General features: G+C 44.5%; 2 protein-coding genes, 12 non-coding genes and 5 pseudogenes across 14 annotated transcripts in view; 17 read left to right on the top strand and 2 right to left on the bottom strand.

Moving 5' to 3' along the window:
• LOC125715120 (uncharacterized) overlaps positions 1 to 21,015 on the bottom strand; it is a 1,180,389-nt gene that overhangs the window by 548,428 nt on the left and 610,946 nt on the right. The window lies entirely within an intron of this gene.
• LOC125715114 (uncharacterized) overlaps positions 1 to 21,015 on the bottom strand; it is a 935,270-nt gene that overhangs the window by 301,541 nt on the left and 612,714 nt on the right. The gene's annotated exons all lie outside the window — the stretch shown is intronic.
• On the top strand, positions 70 to 178 carry LOC125732311 (5S ribosomal RNA; annotated as a pseudogene).
• On the top strand, positions 1,257 to 1,375 carry LOC125731352 (5S ribosomal RNA; annotated as a pseudogene).
• Positions 2,454 to 2,572, top strand: LOC125731353 (5S ribosomal RNA; annotated as a pseudogene).
• LOC125735103 (5S ribosomal RNA) lies at positions 3,655 to 3,773 on the top strand. Its single transcript, XR_007394402.1, has one exon. It is a non-coding gene; the product is annotated as a 5S ribosomal RNA (ribosomal RNA).
• LOC125736548 (5S ribosomal RNA) lies at positions 5,235 to 5,353 on the top strand. Its single transcript, XR_007395826.1, has one exon. It is a non-coding gene; the product is annotated as a 5S ribosomal RNA (ribosomal RNA).
• LOC125733016 (5S ribosomal RNA) lies at positions 6,431 to 6,549 on the top strand. Its single transcript, XR_007392374.1, has one exon. It is a non-coding gene; the product is annotated as a 5S ribosomal RNA (ribosomal RNA).
• Positions 7,625 to 7,743, top strand: LOC125731354 (5S ribosomal RNA; annotated as a pseudogene).
• On the top strand, positions 8,826 to 8,944 carry LOC125736188 (5S ribosomal RNA). Its single transcript, XR_007395473.1, has one exon. It is a non-coding gene; the product is annotated as a 5S ribosomal RNA (ribosomal RNA).
• LOC125730483 (5S ribosomal RNA) lies at positions 10,023 to 10,141 on the top strand. The gene has a single exon (XR_007390801.1). It is a non-coding gene; the product is annotated as a 5S ribosomal RNA (ribosomal RNA).
• On the top strand, positions 11,603 to 11,721 carry LOC125736549 (5S ribosomal RNA). Its single transcript, XR_007395827.1, has one exon. It is a non-coding gene; the product is annotated as a 5S ribosomal RNA (ribosomal RNA).
• LOC125733017 (5S ribosomal RNA) lies at positions 12,799 to 12,917 on the top strand. Its single transcript, XR_007392375.1, has one exon. It is a non-coding gene; the product is annotated as a 5S ribosomal RNA (ribosomal RNA).
• Positions 13,997 to 14,115, top strand: LOC125736281 (5S ribosomal RNA). Its single transcript, XR_007395564.1, has one exon. It is a non-coding gene; the product is annotated as a 5S ribosomal RNA (ribosomal RNA).
• LOC125734278 (5S ribosomal RNA) lies at positions 15,193 to 15,311 on the top strand. The gene has a single exon (XR_007393597.1). It is a non-coding gene; the product is annotated as a 5S ribosomal RNA (ribosomal RNA).
• LOC125734279 (5S ribosomal RNA) lies at positions 16,416 to 16,534 on the top strand. The gene has a single exon (XR_007393598.1). It is a non-coding gene; the product is annotated as a 5S ribosomal RNA (ribosomal RNA).
• On the top strand, positions 17,644 to 17,762 carry LOC125734873 (5S ribosomal RNA). Its single transcript, XR_007394176.1, has one exon. It is a non-coding gene; the product is annotated as a 5S ribosomal RNA (ribosomal RNA).
• LOC125737298 (5S ribosomal RNA) lies at positions 18,839 to 18,957 on the top strand. Its single transcript, XR_007396563.1, has one exon. It is a non-coding gene; the product is annotated as a 5S ribosomal RNA (ribosomal RNA).
• On the top strand, positions 20,036 to 20,154 carry LOC125731675 (5S ribosomal RNA; annotated as a pseudogene).

Genomic DNA, 21,015 nt, shown 5'->3' on the forward strand with positions numbered 1-21,015 from the left:
ATCCAATGGGACCAACTGGCATGTATAGAGGCGTGTAATGCAAAAGGGCTGTTTTTGTTAGCAGTTCTTGCTTACGGCCATACCACCCTGAACACGCGTGATCTTGGAAGCTAAGCAGAGTATGGTCTGGTTAGTACTTGGAAGGGAAACCACCTGGGAATACCAGGTGCTGTAAGCTTTTCTCACTTTTACTTTATACAGGGGGCGCTCCACTTCACGATTAATTTAAATCTATCACTCCCCTTCCATTTTACTATTTTATATATATATATATATTTTCTCTCTTTCATAAAGGCAGCTTTTACACACCGTTTTACTCTAAATACTGCCTGGTAATTCTAGGTGCTGTAAGCTGTTCGTGCCTTTATTCCACCAGTGTGCGATCTTCTCACAAACTTGAAGACTGTCACTCCCCATTCACGTTTTACAACTTATTGTTAATAATAAAGAGACAGCTTTTTACACACAGTTTTAAACAAAGTACTGATATAATTCCTCTTCAACTCACCACTTTGTTTTCTATGCAAAAACCACTTCACCACAGAAGACTCGATATTATTGGCATAGCAAGGTCTGCTCTTCTCCTCCTTTCAAAACTCGCTAAAAGCTGTATTTAAAAGAGCAGGTTGGCCGGGGTAATTCACACCCTTCAATGCCAGATTAATGTTTAGGTTAGTGGGAATCACAGAGGAATTAGGGATGGAAACTTCTTTGCTGGTGGTAGAAGCGGTCTGGTGAATTTTTAGAGAGAAGAGGCCGTCGATGTTTGAATGTAGAAAATTGTTCTGGCTGCAGCCTGCAGTATGGACTTGTTGGTGTGTGTAGCTCCCAGTGTTCTGACAGCGCGACGTTTTGGGGAAGCATGTGATTCAGCAGCTACCAATGGGCTTCGTGCGGCGGAGATTTTGTGGCTGTTAGCGGAGTTGATAACAGAGGGTCGTTAAGAGAAGCCTGCATGCGGTAGGCAAAGGAGTAATGTTTGCCGGCGGGGGACGTGCGGCGATTAACCTGTGCGGTAGTGAAAAGGAGTTAAAGAGAAGGAAGTGTGCGGATGCGGAAAGAATGGAATAATTGTGGTAGGCTGCCGGCTGAGTAGTTTGGTGAATGTTTGGTGTGGGTCCGGCGCTGCCGATTGGATGGTGGGGCTGCAGTGTGAGTCAGATAAAAAAAAAAAAAACATTAGTAGGATCCAATGGGACCAACTGGCATGTATAGAGGCGTGTAATGCAAAAGGGCTGTTTTTGGTAGCATCTCTCGCTTACGGCCATACCACCCTGAACACGCCCGATCTTGTCTGATCTTGGAAGCTAAGCAAGGTAAGGTCTGGTTAGTACTTGGATGGGAGACCACCTGGGAATACCAGGTGCTGTAAGTTTTTCTCACTTTTACTTTATACAGGGGGCGCTCCACTTCACGATTAATTTAAATCTATCACTCCCCTTCCATTTTACTATTTTATATATATATATTTTTTTTTTTCTCTCATTCATAAAGGCAGCTTTTACACACCGTTTTACTCTAAATACTGCCTGGTAATTCTAGGTGCTGTAAGCTGTTCGTGCCTTTATTCCACCAGGGCGCGATCTTCTCACAAACTTGAAAACTGTCACTCCACATTCACGTTTTACAACTTATTGTTAATAATAAAGAGACAGCTTTTTACACACAGTTTTAAACAAAGTACTGATATAATTCTTCTTCAACTCACCGCTTTGTTTTCTATGCAAAAACCACTTCACCACAGAATATTCGATATTATTGGCATATTATCTGCTCTTCTCCTCCTTTCAAAACTTGCTAAAAGCTGTATTTAAAAGAGCAGGTTGGCCGGGGTAATTCACACCCTTCAATGCCAGATTAATGTTTAGGTTAGTGGGAATCACAGAGGAATTAGGGATGGAAACTTCTTTGCTGGTGGTAGAAGCGGTCTGGTGAATTTTTAGAGAGAAGAGGCCGTCGATGTTTGAATGTAGAAAATTGTTCTGGCTGCAGCCTGCAGTATGGACTTGTTGGTGTGTGTAGCTCCCAGTGTTCTGACAGCGCGACGTTTTGGGGAAGCATGTGATTCAGCAGCTACCAGTGGGCTTCGTGCGGCGGAGATTTTGTGGCTGTTAGCGGAGTTGACAACAGAGGGTCGTTAAGAGAAGCCTGCATGCAGTAGGCAAAGGAGTAATGTTTGCTGGCGGGGGACGTGCAGCGATTAACCTGTGCGGTAGTGAAAAGGAGTTAAAGAGAAGGAAGTGTGCGGATGCGGAAAGAATGGAATAATTGTGGTAGGCTGCCGGCTGAGTAGTTTGGTGAATGTTTGGTGTGGGTCCGGCGCTGCCGATTGGATGGTGGGGCTGCAGTGTGAGTCAGATAAAAAAAAAAAAAACATTAGTAGGATCCAATGGGACCAACTGGCATGTATAGAGGCGTGTAATGCAAAAGGGCTGTTTTTGGTAGCGTCTCTCGCTTACGGCCATACCACCCTGAACACGCCCGATCTTGTCTGATCTTGGAAGCTAAGCAAGGTAAGGTCTGGTTAGTACTTGGATGGGAGACCACCTGGGAATACCAGGTGCTGTAAGTTTTTCTCACTTTTACTTTATACAGGGGGCGCTCCACTTCACGATTAATTTAAATCTATCACTCCCCTTCCATTTTACTATTTTATATATATATATTTTTTTTTTTCTCTCATTCATAAAGGCAGCTTTTACACACCGTTTTACTCTAAATACTGCCTGGTAATTCTAGGTGCTGTAAGCTGTTCGTGCCTTTATTCCACCAGGGCGCGATCTTCTCACAAACTTGAAAACTGTCACTCCACATTCACGTTTTACAACTTATTGTTAATAATAAAGAGACAGCTTTTTACACACAGTTTTAAACAAAGTACTGATATAATTCTTCTTCAACTCACCGCTTTGTTTTCTATGCAAAAACCACTTCACCACAGAATATTCGATATTATTGGCATATTATCTGCTCTTCTCCTCCTTTCAAAACTTGCTAAAAGCTGTATTTAAAAGAGCAGGTTGGCCGGGGTAATTCACACCCTTCAATGCCAGATTAATGTTTAGGTTAGTGGGAATCACAGAGGAATTAGGGATGGAAACTTCTTTGCTGGTGGTAGAAGCGGTCTGGTGAATTTTTAAAGAGAAGAGGCCGTCGATGTTTGAATGTAGAAAATTGTTCTGGCTGCAGCCTGCAGTATGGACTTGTTGGTGCGTGTAGCTCCCAGTGTTCTGACAGCGCGACGTTTTGGGGAAGCATGTGATTCAGCAGCTACCAGTGGGCTTCGCGCGGCGGAGATTTTGTGGCTGTTAGCGGAGTTGATAACAGAGGGTCGTTAAGAGAAGCCTGCATGCAGTAGGCAAAGGAGTAATGTTTGCTGGCGGGGGACGTGCGGCGATTAACCTGTGCGGTAGTGAAAAGGAGTTAAAGAGAAGGAAGTGTGCGGATGCGGAAAGAATGGAATAATTGTGGTAGGCTGCCGGCTGAGTAGTTTGGTGAATGTTTGGTGTGGGTCCGGCGTTGCCGATTGGATGGTGGGGCTGCAGTGTGAGTCAGATAAAAAAAAAAAAAAAAACCAGGAGTAGGATCCAATGGGACCAACTGGCATGTATAGAGGCGTGTAATGCAAAAGGGCTGTTTTTGGTAGCATCTCTCGCTAACGGCCATACCACCCTGAACACGCCTGATCTCGTCTGATCTCGGAAGCCAAGCAGGGTAGGGTCTGGTTAGTACTTGGATGGGAGACCTCCTGGGAATACCAGGTGCTGTAAGCTTTTCTCACTTTTACTTTATACAGGGGGCGCTCCACTTCACGATTAATTTAAATCTATCACTCCCCTTCCATTTTACTATTTTATATATATATATATATCCATCCATCCATCCATTTTCCAAACCGCTTATCCTATTGGGTCGCGGGGGGTCCGGAGCCTATCCCGGAAGCAATGGGCACGAGGCAGGGAACAACCCAGGATGGGGGGCCAGCCCATCTCAGGGCACACTCACACACAATCCACTCACACAGTCACACCTATGGGCAATTTAGCGACTCCAATTAGCCTCAGCATGTTTTTGGACTGTGGGGGGAAACCGGAGTACCCGGAGGAAACCCCACGACGACATGGGGAGAACATGCAAACTCCGCACACATGTGACCCAGGCGGAGACTCGAACCCGGGTCCCAGAGGTATGAGGCAACAGTGCTAACCACTGCACCACCATGCCACCCCTATATATATATATATTTTTTTTTTTTTTCTCTCATTCATAAAGGCAGCTTTTACACACCGTTTTACTCTAAATACTTCCTGGTAATTCTAGGTGCTGTAAGCTGTTCGTGCCTTTATTCCACCAGGGCGCGATCTTCTCACAAACTTGAAAACTGTTACTCCCCATTCACGTTTTACAACTTATTGTTAATGATAAAGAGACAGCTTTTTACACACAGTTTTAAACAAAGTACTGATATTATTCCTCTTCAACTCACCGCTTTGTTTTCTATGCAAAAACCACTTCGCCACAGAAGACTCGATATTATTGGCATAGCAAGTTCTGCTCTTCTCCTTTCAAAACTTGCTAAAAGCTGTATTTAAAAGAACAGATTGGCCGGGGTAATTCACACCCTTCAATGCCAGCTTAATGTTTAGGTTAGTGGGAATCACAGAGGAATTAGGGATGGAAACTTCTTTGCTGGTGGTAGAAGCGGTCTGGTAAATTTTTAGAGAGAAGAGGCCGTCGATGTTTGAATGTAGAAAATAGTTCTGGCTGCAGCCTGCAGTATGGACTTGTTGGTGTGTGTAGCTCCCAGTGTTCTGACAGCTCGACGTTTTGGGGAAGCATGTGATTCAGCAGCTACCAGTGGGCTTCGTGCGGCGGAGATTTTGTGGCTGTTAGCGGAGTTGATAACAGAGGGTCGTTAAGAGAAGCCTGCATGCAGTAGGCAAAGGAGTAATGTTTGCCGGCGGGTGACGTGCGGCGATTAACCTGTGCGGTAGTGAAAAGGAGTTAAAAAGAAGGAAGTGTGCGGATGCGGAAAGAATGGAATAATTGTGGTAGGCTGCCGGATGAGTAGTTTGGTGAATGTTTGGTGTGGGTCCGGCGCTGCCGATTGGATGGTGGTGCTGCAGTGTGAGTCAGATAAAAAAAAAAAAAAAACCAGGAGTAGGATCCAATGGGACTAACTGGCATGTATAGACGCGTGTAATGCAAAAGGGCTGTTTTTGGTAGCGTCTCTCGCTTATGGCCATACCACCCTGAACACGCCCGATCTCGTCTGATCTTGGAAGCTAAGCAGGGTAGGGTCTGGTTAGTACTTGGATGGGAGACCACATGGGAATGGCAGGTGCTGTAAGCTTTTCTCACTTCTACTTTATACAGGGGGCGCTCCACTTCACGATTAATTTAAATCTATCACTCCCCTTCCATTTTACTATTTTATATATATATTTTTATTTTCTCTCTTTCATAAAGGCAGCTTTTACACACCGTTTTACTCTAAATACTGCCTGGTAATTCTAGGTGCTGTAAGCTCTTCGTGCCTTTATTCCACCAGGGCGCGATCTTCTCACAAACTTGAAGACTGTCACTCCCCATTCACGTTTTACAACTTATTGTTAATGATAAAGAGACAGCTTTTTACACACAGTTTTAAACAAAGTACTGATATTATTCCTCTTCAACTGACCGCTTTGTTTTCTATGCAAAAACCACTTCGCCACAGAAGACTCGATATTATTGGCATAGCAAGTTCTGCTCTTCTCCTTTCAAAACTTGCTAAAAGCTGTATTTAAAAGAACAGATTGGCCGGGGTAATTCACACCCTTCAATGCCAGCTTAATGTTTAGGTTAGTGGGAATCACAGAGGAATTAGGGATGGAAACTTCTTTGCTGGTGGTAGAAGCGGTCTGGTGAATTTTTAGAGAGAAGAGGCCGTCGATGTTTGAATGTAGAAAATTGTTCTGGCTGCAGCCTGCAGTATGGACTTGTTGGTGTGTGTAGCTCCCAGTGTTCTGACAGCACAACGTTTTGGGGAAGCATGTGATTCAGCAGCTACCAGTGGGCTTCGTGCGGCGGAGATTTTGTGGCTGTTAGCGGAGTTGATAACAGAGGGTTGTTAAGAGAAGCCTGCATGCAGTAGGCAAAGGAGTAATGTTTGCTGGCGGGGGACGTGCGGCGATTAACCTGTGCGGTAGTGAAAAGAAGTTAAAGAGAAGGAAGTGTGCGGATGCGGAAAGAATGGAATAATTGTGGTAGGCTGCCGGCTGAGTAGTTTGGTGAATGTTTGGTGTGGGTCCGGCGCTGCCGATTGGATAGTGGGGCTGCAGTGTGAGTCAGATAAAAAAAAAAAAAGAACATTCGTAGTATCCAATGGGACCAACTGGCATGTATAGAGGCGTGTAATGCAAAAGGGCTGTTTTTGGTAGCATCTCTCGCTTACGGCCATACCACCCTGAACACGCCCGATCTCGTCTGATCTCGGAAGCCAAGCAGGGTAGGGTCTGGTTAGTACTTGGATGGGAGACCACCTGGGAATACCAGGTGCTGTAAGCTTTTCTCACTTTTACTTTATACAGGGGGCGCTCCACTTCACGATTAATTTAAATCTATCACTCCCCTTCCATTTTACTATTTTATATATATATTTTTATTTTCTCTCTTTCATAAAGGCAGCTTTTACACACCGTTTTACTCTAAATACTTCCTGGTAATTCTAGGTGCTGTAAGCTGTTCGTGCCTTTATTCCACCAGGGAGCGATCTTCTCACAAACTTGAAGACTTTCACTCCCCATTCACGTTTTACAACTTATTGTTAATGATAAAGAGACAGCTTTTTACGCACAGTTTTAAACAAAGTACTGATATTATTCCTCTTCAACTGACCGTTTTGTTTTCTATGCAAAAACCACTTCGCCACAGAAGACTCGATATTATTGGCATAGCAAGTTCTGCTCTTCTCCTTTCAAAACTTGCTAAAAGCTGTATTTAAAAGAACAGATTGGCCGGGGTAATTCACACCCTTCAATGCCAGCTTAATGTTTAGGTTAGTGGGAATCACAGAGGAATTAGGGATGGAAACTTCTTTGCTGGTGGTAGAAGCGGTCTGGTGAATTTTTAGAGAGAAGAGGCCGTCGATGTTTGAATGTAGAAAATTGTTCTGGCTGCAGCCTGCAGTATGGACTTGTTGGTGTGTGTAGCTCCCAGTGTTCTGACAGCGCGACGTTTTGGGGAAGCATGTGATTCAGCAGCTACCAGTGGGCTTCGTGCGGCGGAGATTTTGTGGCTGTTAGCGGAGTTGATAACAGAGGGTCGTTAAGAGAAGCCTGCATGCAGTAGGCAAAGGAGTAATGTTTGCCGGCGGGTGACGTGCGGCGATTAACCTGTGCGGTAGTGAAAAGGAGTTAAAAAGAAGGAAGTGTGCGGATGCGGAAAGAATGGAATAATTGTGGTAGGCTGCCGGCTGAGTAGTTTGGTGAATGTTTGGTGTGGGTCCGGCGCTGCCGATTGGATGGTGGGGCTGCAGTGTGAGTCAGATAAAAAAAAAAAAAACATTAGTAGGATCCAATGGGACCAACTGGCATGTATAGAGGCGTGTAATGCAAAAGGGCTGTTTTTGGTAGCGTCTCTCGCTTACGGCCATACCACCCTGAACACGCCCGATCTTGTCTGATCTTGGAAGCTAAGCAAGGTAAGGTCTGGTTAGTACTTGGATGGGAGACCACCTGGGAATACCAGGTGCTGTAAGTTTTTCTCACTTTTACTTTATACAGGGGGCGCTCCACTTCACGATTAATTTAAATCTATCACTCCCCTTCCATTTTACTATTTTATATATATATATTTTTTTTTTTCTCTCATTCATAAAGGCAGCTTTTACACACCGTTTTACTCTAAATACTGCCTGGTAATTCTAGGTGCTGTAAGCTGTTCGTGCCTTTATTCCACCAGGGCGCGATCTTCTCACAAACTTGAAAACTGTCACTCCACATTCACGTTTTACAACTTATTGTTAATAATAAAGAGACAGCTTTTTACACACAGTTTTAAACAAAGTACTGATATAATTCTTCTTCAACTCACCGCTTTGTTTTCTATGCAAAAACCACTTCACCACAGAATATTCGATATTATTGGCATATTATCTGCTCTTCTCCTCCTTTCAAAACTTGCTAAAAGCTGTATTTAAAAGAGCAGGTTGGCCGGGGTAATTCACACCCTTCAATGCCAGATTAATGTTTAGGTTAGTGGGAATCACAGAGGAATTAGGGATGGAAACTTCTTTGCTGGTGGTAGAAGCGGTCTGGTGAATTTTTAAAGAGAAGAGGCCGTCGATGTTTGAATGTAGAAAATTGTTCTGGCTGCAGCCTGCAGTATGGACTTGTTGGTGCGTGTAGCTCCCAGTGTTCTGACAGCGCGACGTTTTGGGGAAGCATGTGATTCAGCAGCTACCAGTGGGCTTCGCGCGGCGGAGATTTTGTGGCTGTTAGCGGAGTTGATAACAGAGGGTCGTTAAGAGAAGCCTGCATGCAGTAGGCAAAGGAGTAATGTTTGCTGGCGGGGGACGTGCGGCGATTAACCTGTGCGGTAGTGAAAAGGAGTTAAAGAGAAGGAAGTGTGCGGATGCGGAAAGAATGGAATAATTGTGGTAGGCTGCCGGCTGAGTAGTTTGGTGAATGTTTGGTGTGGGTCCGGCGTTGCCGATTGGATGGTGGGGCTGCAGTGTGAGTCAGATAAAAAAAAAAAAAAAAACCAGGAGTAGGATCCAATGGGACCAACTGGCATGTATAGAGGCGTGTAATGCAAAAGGGCTGTTTTTGGTAGCATCTCTCGCTAACGGCCATACCACCCTGAACACGCCTGATCTCGTCTGATCTCGGAAGCCAAGCAGGGTAGGGTCTGTTTAGTACTTGGATGGGAGACCACCTGGGAATACCAGGTGCTGTAAGCTTTTCTCACTTTTACTTTATACAGGGGGCGCTCCACTTCACGATTAATTTAAATCTATCACTCCCCTTCCATTTTACTATTTTATATATATATTTTTATTTTCTCTCTTTCATAAAGGCAGCTTTTACACACCGTTTTACTCTAAATACTGCCTGGTAATTCTAGGTGCTGTAAGCTCTTCGTGCCTTTATTCCACCAGGGCGCGATCTTCTCACAAACTTGAAGACTGTCACTCCCCATTCACGTTTTACAACTTATTGTTAATGATAAAGAGACAGCTTTTTACACACAGTTTTAAACAAAGTACTGATATTATTCCTCTTCAACTGACCACTTTGTTTTCTATGCAAAAACCACTTCGCCACAGAAGACTCGATATTATTGGCATAGCAAGTTCTGCTCTTCTCCTTTCAAAACTTGCTAAAAGCTGTATTTAAAAGAACAGATTGGCCGGGGTAATTCACACCCTTCAATGCCAGCTTAATGTTTAGGTTAGTGGGAATCACAGAGGAATTAGGGATGGAAACTTCTTTGCTGGTGGTAGAAGCGGTCTGGTGAATTTTTAGAGAGAAGAGGCCGTCGATGTTTGAATGTAGAAAATTGTTCTGGCTGCAGCCTGCAGTATGGACTTGTTGGTGTGTGTAGCTCCCAGTGTTCTGACAGCGCGACGTTTTGGGGAAGCATGTGATTCAGCAGCTACCAGTGGGCTTCGTGCGGCGGAGATTTTGTGGCTGTTAGCGGAGTTGATAACAGAGGGTCGTTAAGAGAAGCCTGCATGCAGTAGGCAAAGGAGTAATGTTTGCCGGCGGGTGACGTGCGGCGATTAACCTGTGCGGTAGTGAAAAGGAGTTAAAAAGAAGGAAGTGTGCGGATGCGGAAAGAATGGAATAATTGTGGTAGGCTGCCGGCTGAGTAGTTTGGTGAATGTTTGGTGTGGGTCCGGCGCTGCCGATTGGATGGTGGGGCTGCAGTGTGAGTCAGATAAAAAAAAAAAAAAGAACATTAGTAGGATCCAATGGGACCAACTGGCATGTATAGAGGCGTGTAATGCAAAAGGGCTGTTTTTGGTAGCATCTCTTGCTTACGGCCATACCACCCTGAACACGCCCGATCTAGTCTGATTTTGGAAGCCAAGCAGGGTAGGGTCTGGTTAGTACTTGGATGGGAGACCTCCTGGGAATACCAGGTGCTGTAAGCTTTTCTCACTTTTACTTTATACAGGGGGCGCTCCACTTCACGATTAATTTAAATCTATCACTCCCCTTCCATTTTACTATTTTATATATATATATATATCCATCCATCCATCCATTTTCCAAACCGCTTATCCTATTGGGTCGCGGGGGGTCCGGAGCCTATCCCGGAAGCAATGGGCACGAGGCAGGGAACAACCCAGGATGGGGGGCCAGCCCATCTCAGGGCACACTCACACACAATCCACTCACACAGTCACACCTATGGGCAATTTAGCGACTCCAATTAGCCTCAGCATGTTTTTGGACTGTGGGGGGAAACCGGAGTACCCGGAGGAAACCCCACGACGACATGGGGAGAACATGCAAACTCCGCACACATGTGACCCAGGCGGAGACTCGAACCCGGGTCCCAGAGGTATGAGGCAACAGTGCTAACCACTGCACCACCATGCCACCCCTATATATATATATATTTTTTTTTTTTTTCTCTCATTCATAAAGGCAGCTTTTACACACCGTTTTACTCTAAATACTTCCTGGTAATTCTAGGTGCTGTAAGCTGTTCGTGCCTTTATTCCACCAGGGCGCGATCTTCTCACAAACTTGAAAACTGTTACTCCCCATTCACGTTTTACAACTTATTGTTAATGATAAAGAGACAGCTTTTTACACACAGTTTTAAACAAAGTACTGATATTATTCCTCTTCAACTCACCGCTTTGTTTTCTATGCAAAAACCACTTCGCCACAGAAGACTCGATATTATTGGCATAGCAAGTTCTGCTCTTCTCCTTTCAAAACTTGCTAAAAGCTGTATTTAAAAGAACAGATTGGCCGGGGTAATTCACACCCTTCAATGCCAGCTTAATGTTTAGGTTAGTGGGAATCACAGAGGAATTAGGGATGGAAACTTCTTTGCTGGTGGTAGAAGCGGTCTGGTAAATTTTTAGAGAGAAGAGGCCGTCGATGTTTGAATGTAGAAAATAGTTCTGGCTGCAGCCTGCAGTATGGACTTGTTGGTGTGTGTAGCTCCCAGTGTTCTGACAGCTCGACGTTTTGGGGAAGCATGTGATTCAGCAGCTACCAGTGGGCTTCGTGCGGCGGAGATTTTGTGGCTGTTAGCGGAGTTGATAACAGAGGGTCGTTAAGAGAAGCCTGCATGCAGTAGGCAAAGGAGTAATGTTTGCCGGCGGGTGACGTGCGGCGATTAACCTGTGCGGTAGTGAAAAGGAGTTAAAAAGAAGGAAGTGTGCGGATGCGGAAAGAATGGAATAATTGTGGTAGGCTGCCGGATGAGTAGTTTGGTGAATGTTTGGTGTGGGTCCGGCGCTGCCGATTGGATGGTGGTGCTGCAGTGTGAGTCAGATAAAAAAAAAAAAAAAACCAGGAGTAGGATCCAATGGGACTAACTGGCATGTATAGACGCGTGTAATGCAAAAGGGCTGTTTTTGGTAGCGTCTCTCGCTTATGGCCATACCACCCTGAACACGCCCGATCTCGTCTGATCTTGGAAGCTAAGCAGGGTAGGGTCTGGTTAGTACTTGGATGGGAGACCACATGGGAATGGCAGGTGCTGTAAGCTTTTCTCACTTCTACTTTATACAGGGGGCGCTCCACTTCACGATTAATTTAAATCTATCACTCCCCTTCCATTTTACTATTTTATATATATATTTTTATTTTCTCTCTTTCATAAAGGCAGCTTTTACACACCGTTTTACTCTAAATACTGCCTGGTAATTCTAGGTGCTGTAAGCTCTTCGTGCCTTTATTCCACCAGGGCGCGATCTTCTCACAAACTTGAAGACTGTCACTCCCCATTCACGTTTTACAACTTATTGTTAATGATAAAGAGACAGCTTTTTACACACAGTTTTAAACAAAGTACTGATATTATTCCTCTTCAACTGACCGCTTTGTTTTCTATGCAAAAACCACTTCGCCACAGAAGACTCGATATTATTGGCATAGCAAGTTCTGCTCTTCTCCTTTCAAAACTTGCTAAAAGCTGTATTTAAAAGAACAGATTGGCCGGGGTAATTCACACCCTTCAATGCCAGCTTAATGTTTAGGTTAGTGGGAATCACAGAGGAATTAGGGATGGAAACTTCTTTGCTGGTGGTAGAAGCGGTCTGGTGAATTTTTAGAGAGAAGAGGCCGTCGATGTTTGAATGTAGAAAATTGTTCTGGCTGCAGCCTGCAGTATGGACTTGTTGGTGCGTGTAGCTCCCAGTGTTCTGACAGCACAACGTTTTGGGGAAGCATGTGATTCAGCAGCTACCAGTGGGCTTCGTGCGGCGGAGATTTTGTGGCTGTTAGCGGAGTTGATAACAGAGGGTTGTTAAGAGAAGCCTGCATGCAGTAGGCAAAGGAGTAATGTTTGCTGGCGGGGGACGTGCGGCGATTAACCTGTGCGGTAGTGAAAAGAAGTTAAAGAGAAGGAAGTGTGCGGATGCGGAAAGAATGGAATAATTGTGGTAGGCTGCCGGCTGAGTAGTTTGGTGAATGTTTGGTGTGGGTCCGGCGCTGCCGATTGGATAGTGGGGCTGCAGTGTGAGTCAGATAAAAAAAAAAAAAGAACATTCGTAGTATCCAATGGGACCAACTGGCATGTATAGAGGCGTGTAATGCAAAAGGGCTGTTTTTGGTAGCATCTCTCGCTTACGGCCATACCACCCTGAACACGCCCGATCTCGTCTGATCTCGGAAGCCAAGCAGGGTAGGGTCTGGTTAGTACTTGGATGGGAGACCACCTGGGAATACCAGGTGCTGTAAGCTTTTCTCACTTTTACTTTATACAGGGGGCGCTCCACTTCACGATTAATTTAAATCTATCACTCCCCTTCCATTTTACTATTTTATATATATATTTTTATTTTCTCTCTTTCATAAAGGCAGCTTTTACACACCGTTTTACTCTAAATACTTCCTGGTAATTCTAGGTGCTGTAAGCTGTTCGTGCCTTTATTCCACCAGGGAGCGATCTTCTCACAAACTTGAAGACTGTCACTCCCCATTCACGTTTTACAACTTATTGTTAATGATAAAGAGACAGCTTTTTACGCACAGTTTTAAACAAAGTACTGATATTATTCCTCTTCAACTGACCGTTTTGTTTTCTATGCAAAAACCACTTCGCCACAGAAGACTCGATATTATTGGCATAGCAAGTTCTGCTCTTCTCCTTTCAAAACTTGCTAAAAGCTGTATTTAAAAGAACAGATTGGCCGGGGTAATTCACACCCTTCAATGCCAGCTTAATGTTTAGGTTAGTGGGAATCACAGAGGAATTAGGGATGGAAACTTCTTTGCTGGTGGTAGAAGCGGTCTGGTGAATTTTTAGAGAGAAGAGGCCGTCGATGTTTGAATGTAGAAAATTGTTCTGGCTGTAGCCTGCAGTATGGACTTGTTGGTGTGTGTAGCTCCCAGTGTTCTGACAGCACGACGTTTTGGGGAAGCATGTGATTCAGCAGCTACCAGTGGGCTTCGTGCGGCGGAGATTTTGTGGCTGTTAGCGGAGTTGATAACAGAGGGTCGTTAAGAGAAGCCTGCATGCAGTAGGCAAAGGAGTAATGTTTGCCGGCGTGGGACGTGCGGCGATTAACTTGTGCGGTAGTGAAAAGGAGTTAAAAAGAAGGAAGTGTGCGGATGCGGAAAGAATGGAATAATTGTGGTAGGCTGCCGGCTGAGTAGTTTGGTGAATGTTTGGTATGGGTCCGGCGTTGCCGATTGGATGGTGGGGCTGCAGTGTGAGTCAGATAAAAAAAAAAAAAAAAACCAGGAGTAGGATCCAATGGGACCAACTGGCATGTATAGAGGCGTGTAATGCAAAAGGGCTGTTTTTGGTAGCGTCTCTCGCTTATGGCCATACCACCCTGAACACGCCCGATCTTGTCTGATCTCAGAAGCTAAGCAGGGTAGGGTCTGGTTAGTACTTGGATGGGAGACCACCTGGGAATACCAGGTGCTGTAAGCTTTTCTCACTTTTACTTTATACAGGGGGCGCTCCACTTCACGATTAATTTAAATCTATCACTCCCCTTCCATTTTACTATTTTATATATATATTTTTATTTTCTCTCTTTCATAAAGGCAGCTTTTACACACCGTTTTACTCTAAATACTGCCTGGTAATTCTAGGTGCTGTAAGCTCTTCGTGCCTTTATTCCACCAGGGCGCGATCTTCTCACAAACTTGAAGACTGTCACTCCCCATTCACGTTTTACAACTTATTGTTAATGATAAAGAGACAGCTTTTTACACACAGTTTTAAACAAAGTACTGATATTATTCCTCTTCAACTGACCGCTTTGTTTTCTATGCAAAAACCACTTCGCCACAGAAGACTCGATATTATTGGCATAGCAAGTTCTGCTCTTCTCCTTTCAAAACTTGCTAAAAGCTGTATTTAAAAGAACAGATTGGCCGGGGTAATTCACACCCTTCAATGCCAGCTTAATGTTTAGGTTAGTGGGAATCACAGAGGAATTAGGGATGGAAACTTCTTTGCTGGTGGTAGAAGCGGTCTGGTGAATTTTTAGAGAGAAGAGGCCGTCGATGTTTGAATGTAGAAAATTGTTCTGGCTGCAGCCTGCAGTATGGACTTGTTGGTGTGTGTAGCTCCCAGTGTTCTGACAGCGCGACGTTTTGGGGAAGCATGTGATTCAGCAGCTACCAGTGGGCTTCGTGCGGCGGAGATTTTGTGGCTGTTAGCGGAGTTGATAACAGAGGGTCGTTAAGAGAAGCCTGCATGCAGTAGGCAAAGGAGTAATGTTTGCCGGCGGGTGACGTGCGGCGATTAACCTGTGCGGTAGTGAAAAGGAGTTAAAAAGAAGGAAGTGTGCGGATGCGGAAAGAATGGAATAATTGTGGTAGGCTGCCGGCTGAGTAGTTTGGTGAATGTTTGGTGTGGGTCCGGCGCTGCCGATTGGATGGTGGGGCTGCAGTGTGAGTCAGATAAAAAAAAAAAAAGAACATTAGTAGGATCCAATGGGACCAACTGGCATGTATAGAGGCGTGTAATGCAAAAGGGCTGTTTTTGGTAGCATCTCTTGCTTACGGCCATACCACCCTGAACACGCCCGATCTCGTCTGATCTTGGAAGCCAAGCAGGGTAGGGTCTGGTTAGTACTTGGATGGGAGACCTCCTGGGAATACCAGGTGCTGTAAGCTTTTCTCACTTTTACTTTATACAGGGGGCGCTCCACTTCACGATTAATTTAAATCTATCACTCCCCTTCCATTTTACTATTTTATATATATATATATATATATATATATATATATATTTTTTTTTTTTTCTCTCATTCATAAAGGCAGCTTTTACACACCGTTTTACTCTAAATACTTCCTGGTAATTCTAGGTGCTGTAAGCTGTTCGTGCCTTTATTCCACCAGGGCGCGATCTTCTCACAAACTTGAAAACTGTTACTCCCCATTCACGTTTTACAACTTATTGTTAATGATAAAGAGACAGCTTTTTACACAAAGTTTTAAACAAAGTACTGATATTATTCCTCTTCAACTGACCGCTTTGTTTTCTATGCAAAAACCACTTCGCCACAGAAGACTCGATATTATTGGCATAGCAAGTTCTGCTCTTCTCCTTTCAAAACTTGCTAAAAGCTGTATTTAAAAGAACAGATTGGCCGGGGTAATTCACACCCTTCAATGCCAGCTTAATGTTTAGGTTAGTGGGAATCACAGAGGAATTAGGGATGGAAACTTCTTTGCTGGTGGTAGAAGCGGTCTGGTGAATTTTTAGAGAGAAGAGGCCGTCGATGTTTGAATGTAGAAAATTGTTCTGGCTGCAGCCTGCAGTATGGACTTGTTGGTGTGTGTAGCTCCCAGTGTTCTGACAGCGCGACGTTTTGGGGAAGCATGTGATTCAGCAGCTACCAGTGGGCTTCGTGCGGCGGAGATTTTGTGGCTGTTAGCGGAGTTGATAACAGAGGGTCGTTAAGAGAAGCCTGCATGCAGTAGGCAAAGGAGTAATGTTTGCCGGCGGGTGACGTGCGGCGATTAACCTGTGCGGTAGTGAAAAGGAGTTAAAAAGAAGGAAGTGTGCGGATGCGGAAAGAATGGAATAATTGTGGTAGGCTGCCGGCTGAGTAGTTTGGTGAATGTTTGGTGTGGGTCCGGCGCTGCCGATTGGATGGTGGGGCTGCAGTGTGAGTCAGATAAAAAAAAAAAAAGAACATTAGTAGGATCCAATGGGACCAACTGGCATGTATAGAGGCGTGTAATGCAAAAGGGCTGTTTTTGGTAGCATCTCTTGCTTACGGCCATACCACCCTGAACACGCCCGATCTCGTCTGATCTTGGAAGCCAAGCAGGGTAGGGTCTGGTTAGTACTTGGATGGGAGACCTCCTGGGAATACCAGGTGCTGTAAGCTTTTCTCACTTTTACTTTATACAGGGGGCGCTCCACTTCACGATTAATTTAAATCTATCACTCCCCTTCCATTTTACTATTTTATATATATATATATATATATATATATATATATATATATATTTTTTTTTTTCTCTCATTCATAAAGGCAGCTTTTACACACCGTTTTACTCTAAATACTTCCTGGTAATTCTAGGTGCTGTAAGCTGTTCGTGCCTTTATTCCACCAGGGCGCGATCTTCTCACAAACTTGAAAACTGTTACTCCCCATTCACGTTTTACAACTTATTGTTAATGATAAAGAGACAGCTTTTTACACAAAGTTTTAAACAAAGTACTGATATTATTCCTCTTCAACTGACCGCTTTGTTTTCTATGCAAAAACCACTTCGCCACAGAAGACTCGATATTATTGGCATAGCAAGTTCTGCTCTTCTCCTTTCAAAACTTGCTAAAAGCTGTATTTAAAAGAACAGATTGGCCGGGGTAATTCACACCCTTCAATGCCAGCTTAATGTTTAGGTTAGTGGGAATCACAGAGGAATTAGGGATGGAAACTTCTTTGCTGGTGGTAGAAGCGGTCTGGTGAATTTTTAGAGAGAAGAGGCCGTCGATGTTTGAATGTAGAAAATTGTTCTGGCTGCAGCCTGCAGTATGGACTTGTTGGTGTGTGTAGCTCCCAGTGTTCTGACAGCGCGACGTTTTGGGGAAGCATGTGATTCAGCAGCTACCAGTGGGCTTCGTGCGGCGGAGATTTTGTGGCTGTTAGCGGAGTTGATAACAGAGGGTCGTTAAGAGAAGCCTGCATGCAGTAGGCAAAGGAGTAATGTTTGCCGGCGGGTGACGTGCGGCGATTAACCTGTGCGGTAGTGAAAAGGAGTTAAAAAGAAGGAAGTGTGCGGATGCGGAAAGAATGGAATAATTGTGGTAGGCTGCCGGATGAGTAGTTTGGTGAATGTTTGGTGTGGGTCCGGCGCTGCCGATTGGATGGTGGTGCTGCAGTGTGAGTCAGATAAAAAAAAAAAAAAAACCAGGAGTAGGATCCAATGGGACTAACTGGCATGTATAGACGCGTATAATGCAAAAGGGCTGTTTTTGGTGATGTCTCTCGCTTACGGCCTTACCACCCTGAACACGCCCGATCTCATCCGATCTCGGAAGCCAAGCAGGGTAGGGTCTGGTCAGTACTTGGATGGGAGACCTCCTGGGAGTACCAGGTGCTGTAAGCTTTTCTCACTTTTACTTTATACAGGGGGCGCTCCACTTCACGATTAATTTAAATCTATCACTCCCCTTCCATTTTACTATTTTATATATATATTTTTTTTTTCTCTCATTCATAAAGGCAGCTTTTGCACACCGTTTTACTCTAAATACTTCCTGGTAATTCTAGGTGCTGTAAGCTGTTCGTGCCTTTATTCCACCAGGGTGCGATCTTCTCACAAACTTGAAGACTGTCACTCCCCATTCACGTTTTACAACTTATTGTTAATGATAAAGAGACAGCTTTTTACACACAGTTTTAAACAAAGTACTGATATTATTCCTCTTCAACTGACCGCTTTGTTTTCTATGCAAAAACCACTTCGCCACAGAAGACTCGATATTATTGGCATAGCAAGTTCTGCTCTTCTCCTTTCAAAACTTGCTAAAAGCTGTATTTAAAAGAACAGATTGGCCGGGGTAATTCACACCCTTCAATGCCAGCTTAATGTTTAGGTTAGTGGGAATCACAGAGGAATTAGGGATGGAAACTTCTTTGCTGGTGGTAGAAGCGGTCTGGTGAATTTTTAGAGAGAAGAGGCCGTCGATGTTTGAATGTAGAAAATTGTTCTGGCTGCAGCCTGCAGTATGGACTTGTTGGTGTGTGTAGCTCCCAGTGTTCTGACAGCGCGACGTTTTGGGGAAGCATGTGATTCAGCAGCTACCAGTGGGCTTCCTGCGGCGGAGATTTTGTGGCTGTTAGCGGAGTTGATAGCAGAGGGTCGTTTAGAGAAGCCTGCATGCGGTAGGCAAAGGAGTAATGTTTGCCGGCGGGGGACGTGCGGCGATTAACCTGTGCGGTAGTGAAAAGGAGTTAAAAAGAAGGAAGTGTGCGGATGCGGAAAGAATGGAATAATTGTGGTAGGCTGCCGGCTGAGTAGTTTGGTGAATGTTTGGTGTGGGTCCGGCGCTGCCGATTGGATGGTGGGGCTGCAGTGTGCGTCAGATAAAAAAAAAAAAGAACATTATTAGGATCCAATGGGACCAACTGGCATGTATAGAGGCGTGTAATGCAAAAGGGCTGTTTTTGGTAGCATCTCTCGCTTACGGCCATGCCACCCTGAACACGCCTGATCTCGTCTGATCTCGGAAGCCAAGCAGGGTAGGGTCTGGTTAGTACTTGGATGTGAGACCACCTGGGAATACCAGGTGCTGTAAGCTTTTCTCACTTTTACTTTATACAGGGGGCGCTCCACTTCACGATTAATTTAAATCTATCACTCCCCTTCCATTTTACTATTTTATATATATATTTCTATTTTCTCTCTTTCATAAAGGCAGCTTTTACACACCGTTTTACTCTAAATACTGCCTGGTAATTCTAGGTGCTGTAAGCTCTTCGTGCCTTTATTCCACCAGGGCGCGATCTTCTCACAAACTTGAAGACTGTCACTCCCCATTCACGTTTTACAACTTATTGTTAATGATAAAGAGACAGCTTTTTACACACAGTTTTAAACAAAGTACTGATATTATTCCTCTTCAACTGACCGCTTTGTTTTCTATGCAAAAACCACTTCGCCACAGAAGACTCGATATTATTGGCATAGCAAGTTCTGCTCTTCTCCTTTCAAAACTTGCTAAAAGCTGTATTTAAAAGAACAGATTGGCCGGGGTAATTCACACCCTTCAATGCCAGCTTAATGTTTAGGTTAGTGGGAATCACAGAGGAATTAGGGATGGAAACTTCTTTGCTGGTGGTAGAAGCGGTCTGGAGAATTTTTAGAGAGAAGAGGCCATCGATGTTTGAATGTAGAAAATTGTTCTGGCTGCAGCCTGCAGTATGGACTTGTTGGTGTGTGTAGCTCCCAGTGTTCTGACAGCGCGACGTTTTGGGGAAGCATGTGATTCAGCAGCTACCAGTGGGCTTCGTGCGGCGGAGATTTTGTGGCTGTTAGCGGAGTTGATAACAGAGGGTCGTTAAGAGAAGCCTGCATGCAGTAGGCAAAGGAGTAATGTTTGCCGGCGGGGGACGTGCGGCGATTAACCTGTGCGGTAGTGAAAAGGAGTTAAAAAGAAGGAAGTGTGCGGATGCGGAAAGAATGGAATAATTGTGGTAGGCTGCCGGCTGAGTAGTTTGGTGAATGTTTGGTGTGGGTCCGGCGCTGCCGATTGGATGGTGGTGCTGCAGTGTGAGTCAGATAAAAAAAAAAAAAAGAACATTAGTAGGATCCAATGGGACCAACTGGCATGTATAGAGGTGTGTAATGCAAAAGGGCTGTTTTTGGTAGCATCTCTCGCTTATGGCCATACCACCCTCAACACGCCCGATCTCGTCTGATCTCGGTAACCAAGCAGGGTAGGGTCTGGTTAGTACTTGGATGTGAGACCACCTGGGAATACCAGGTGCTGTAAGCTTTTCTCACTTTTACTTTATACAGGGGGCGCTCCACTTCACGATTAATTTAAATCTATCACTCCCCTTCCATTTTACTATTTTATATATATTTTTTTATTTTCTCTCTTTCATAAAGGCAGCTTTTACACACCGTTTTACTCTAAATACTGCCTGGTAATTCTAGGTGCTGTAAGCTCTTCGTGCCTTTATTCCACCAGGGCGCGATCTTCTCACAAACTTGAAGACTGTCACTCCCCATTCACGTTTTACAACTTATTGTTAATGATAAAGAGACAGCTTTTTACACACAGTTTTAAACAAAGTACTGATATTATTCCTCTTCAACTGACCGCTTTGTTTTCTATGCAAAAACCACTTCGCCACAGAAGACTCGATATTATTGGCATAGCAAGTTCTGCTCTTCTCCTTTCAAAACTTGCTAAAAGCTGTATTTAAAAGAACAGATTGGCCGGGGTAATTCACACCCTTCAATGCCAGCTTAATGTTTAGGTTAGTGGGAATCACAGAGGAATTAGGGATGGAAACTTCTTTGCTGGTGGTAGAAGCGGTCTGGTGAATTTTTAGAGAGAAGAGGCCGTCGATGTTTGAATGTAGAAAATTGTTCTGGCTGCAGCCTGCAGTATGGACTTGTTGGTGTGTGTAGCTCCCAGTGTTCTGACAGCGCAACGTTTTGGGGAAGCATGTGATTCAGCAGCTACCAGTGGGCTTCGTGCGGCGGAGATTTTGTGGCTGTTAGCGGAGTTGACAACAGAGGGTCGTTAAGAGAAGCCTGCATGCAGTAGGCAAAGGAGTAATGTTTGCTGGCGGGGGACGTGCAGCGATTAACCTGTGCGGTAGTGAAAAGGAGTTAAAGAGAAGGA

This window comes from Brienomyrus brachyistius, chromosome 2 (genome assembly GCF_023856365.1).
Source record: "Brienomyrus brachyistius isolate T26 chromosome 2, BBRACH_0.4, whole genome shotgun sequence".
Lineage (NCBI taxonomy): Eukaryota > Metazoa > Chordata > Actinopteri > Osteoglossiformes > Mormyridae > Brienomyrus > Brienomyrus brachyistius.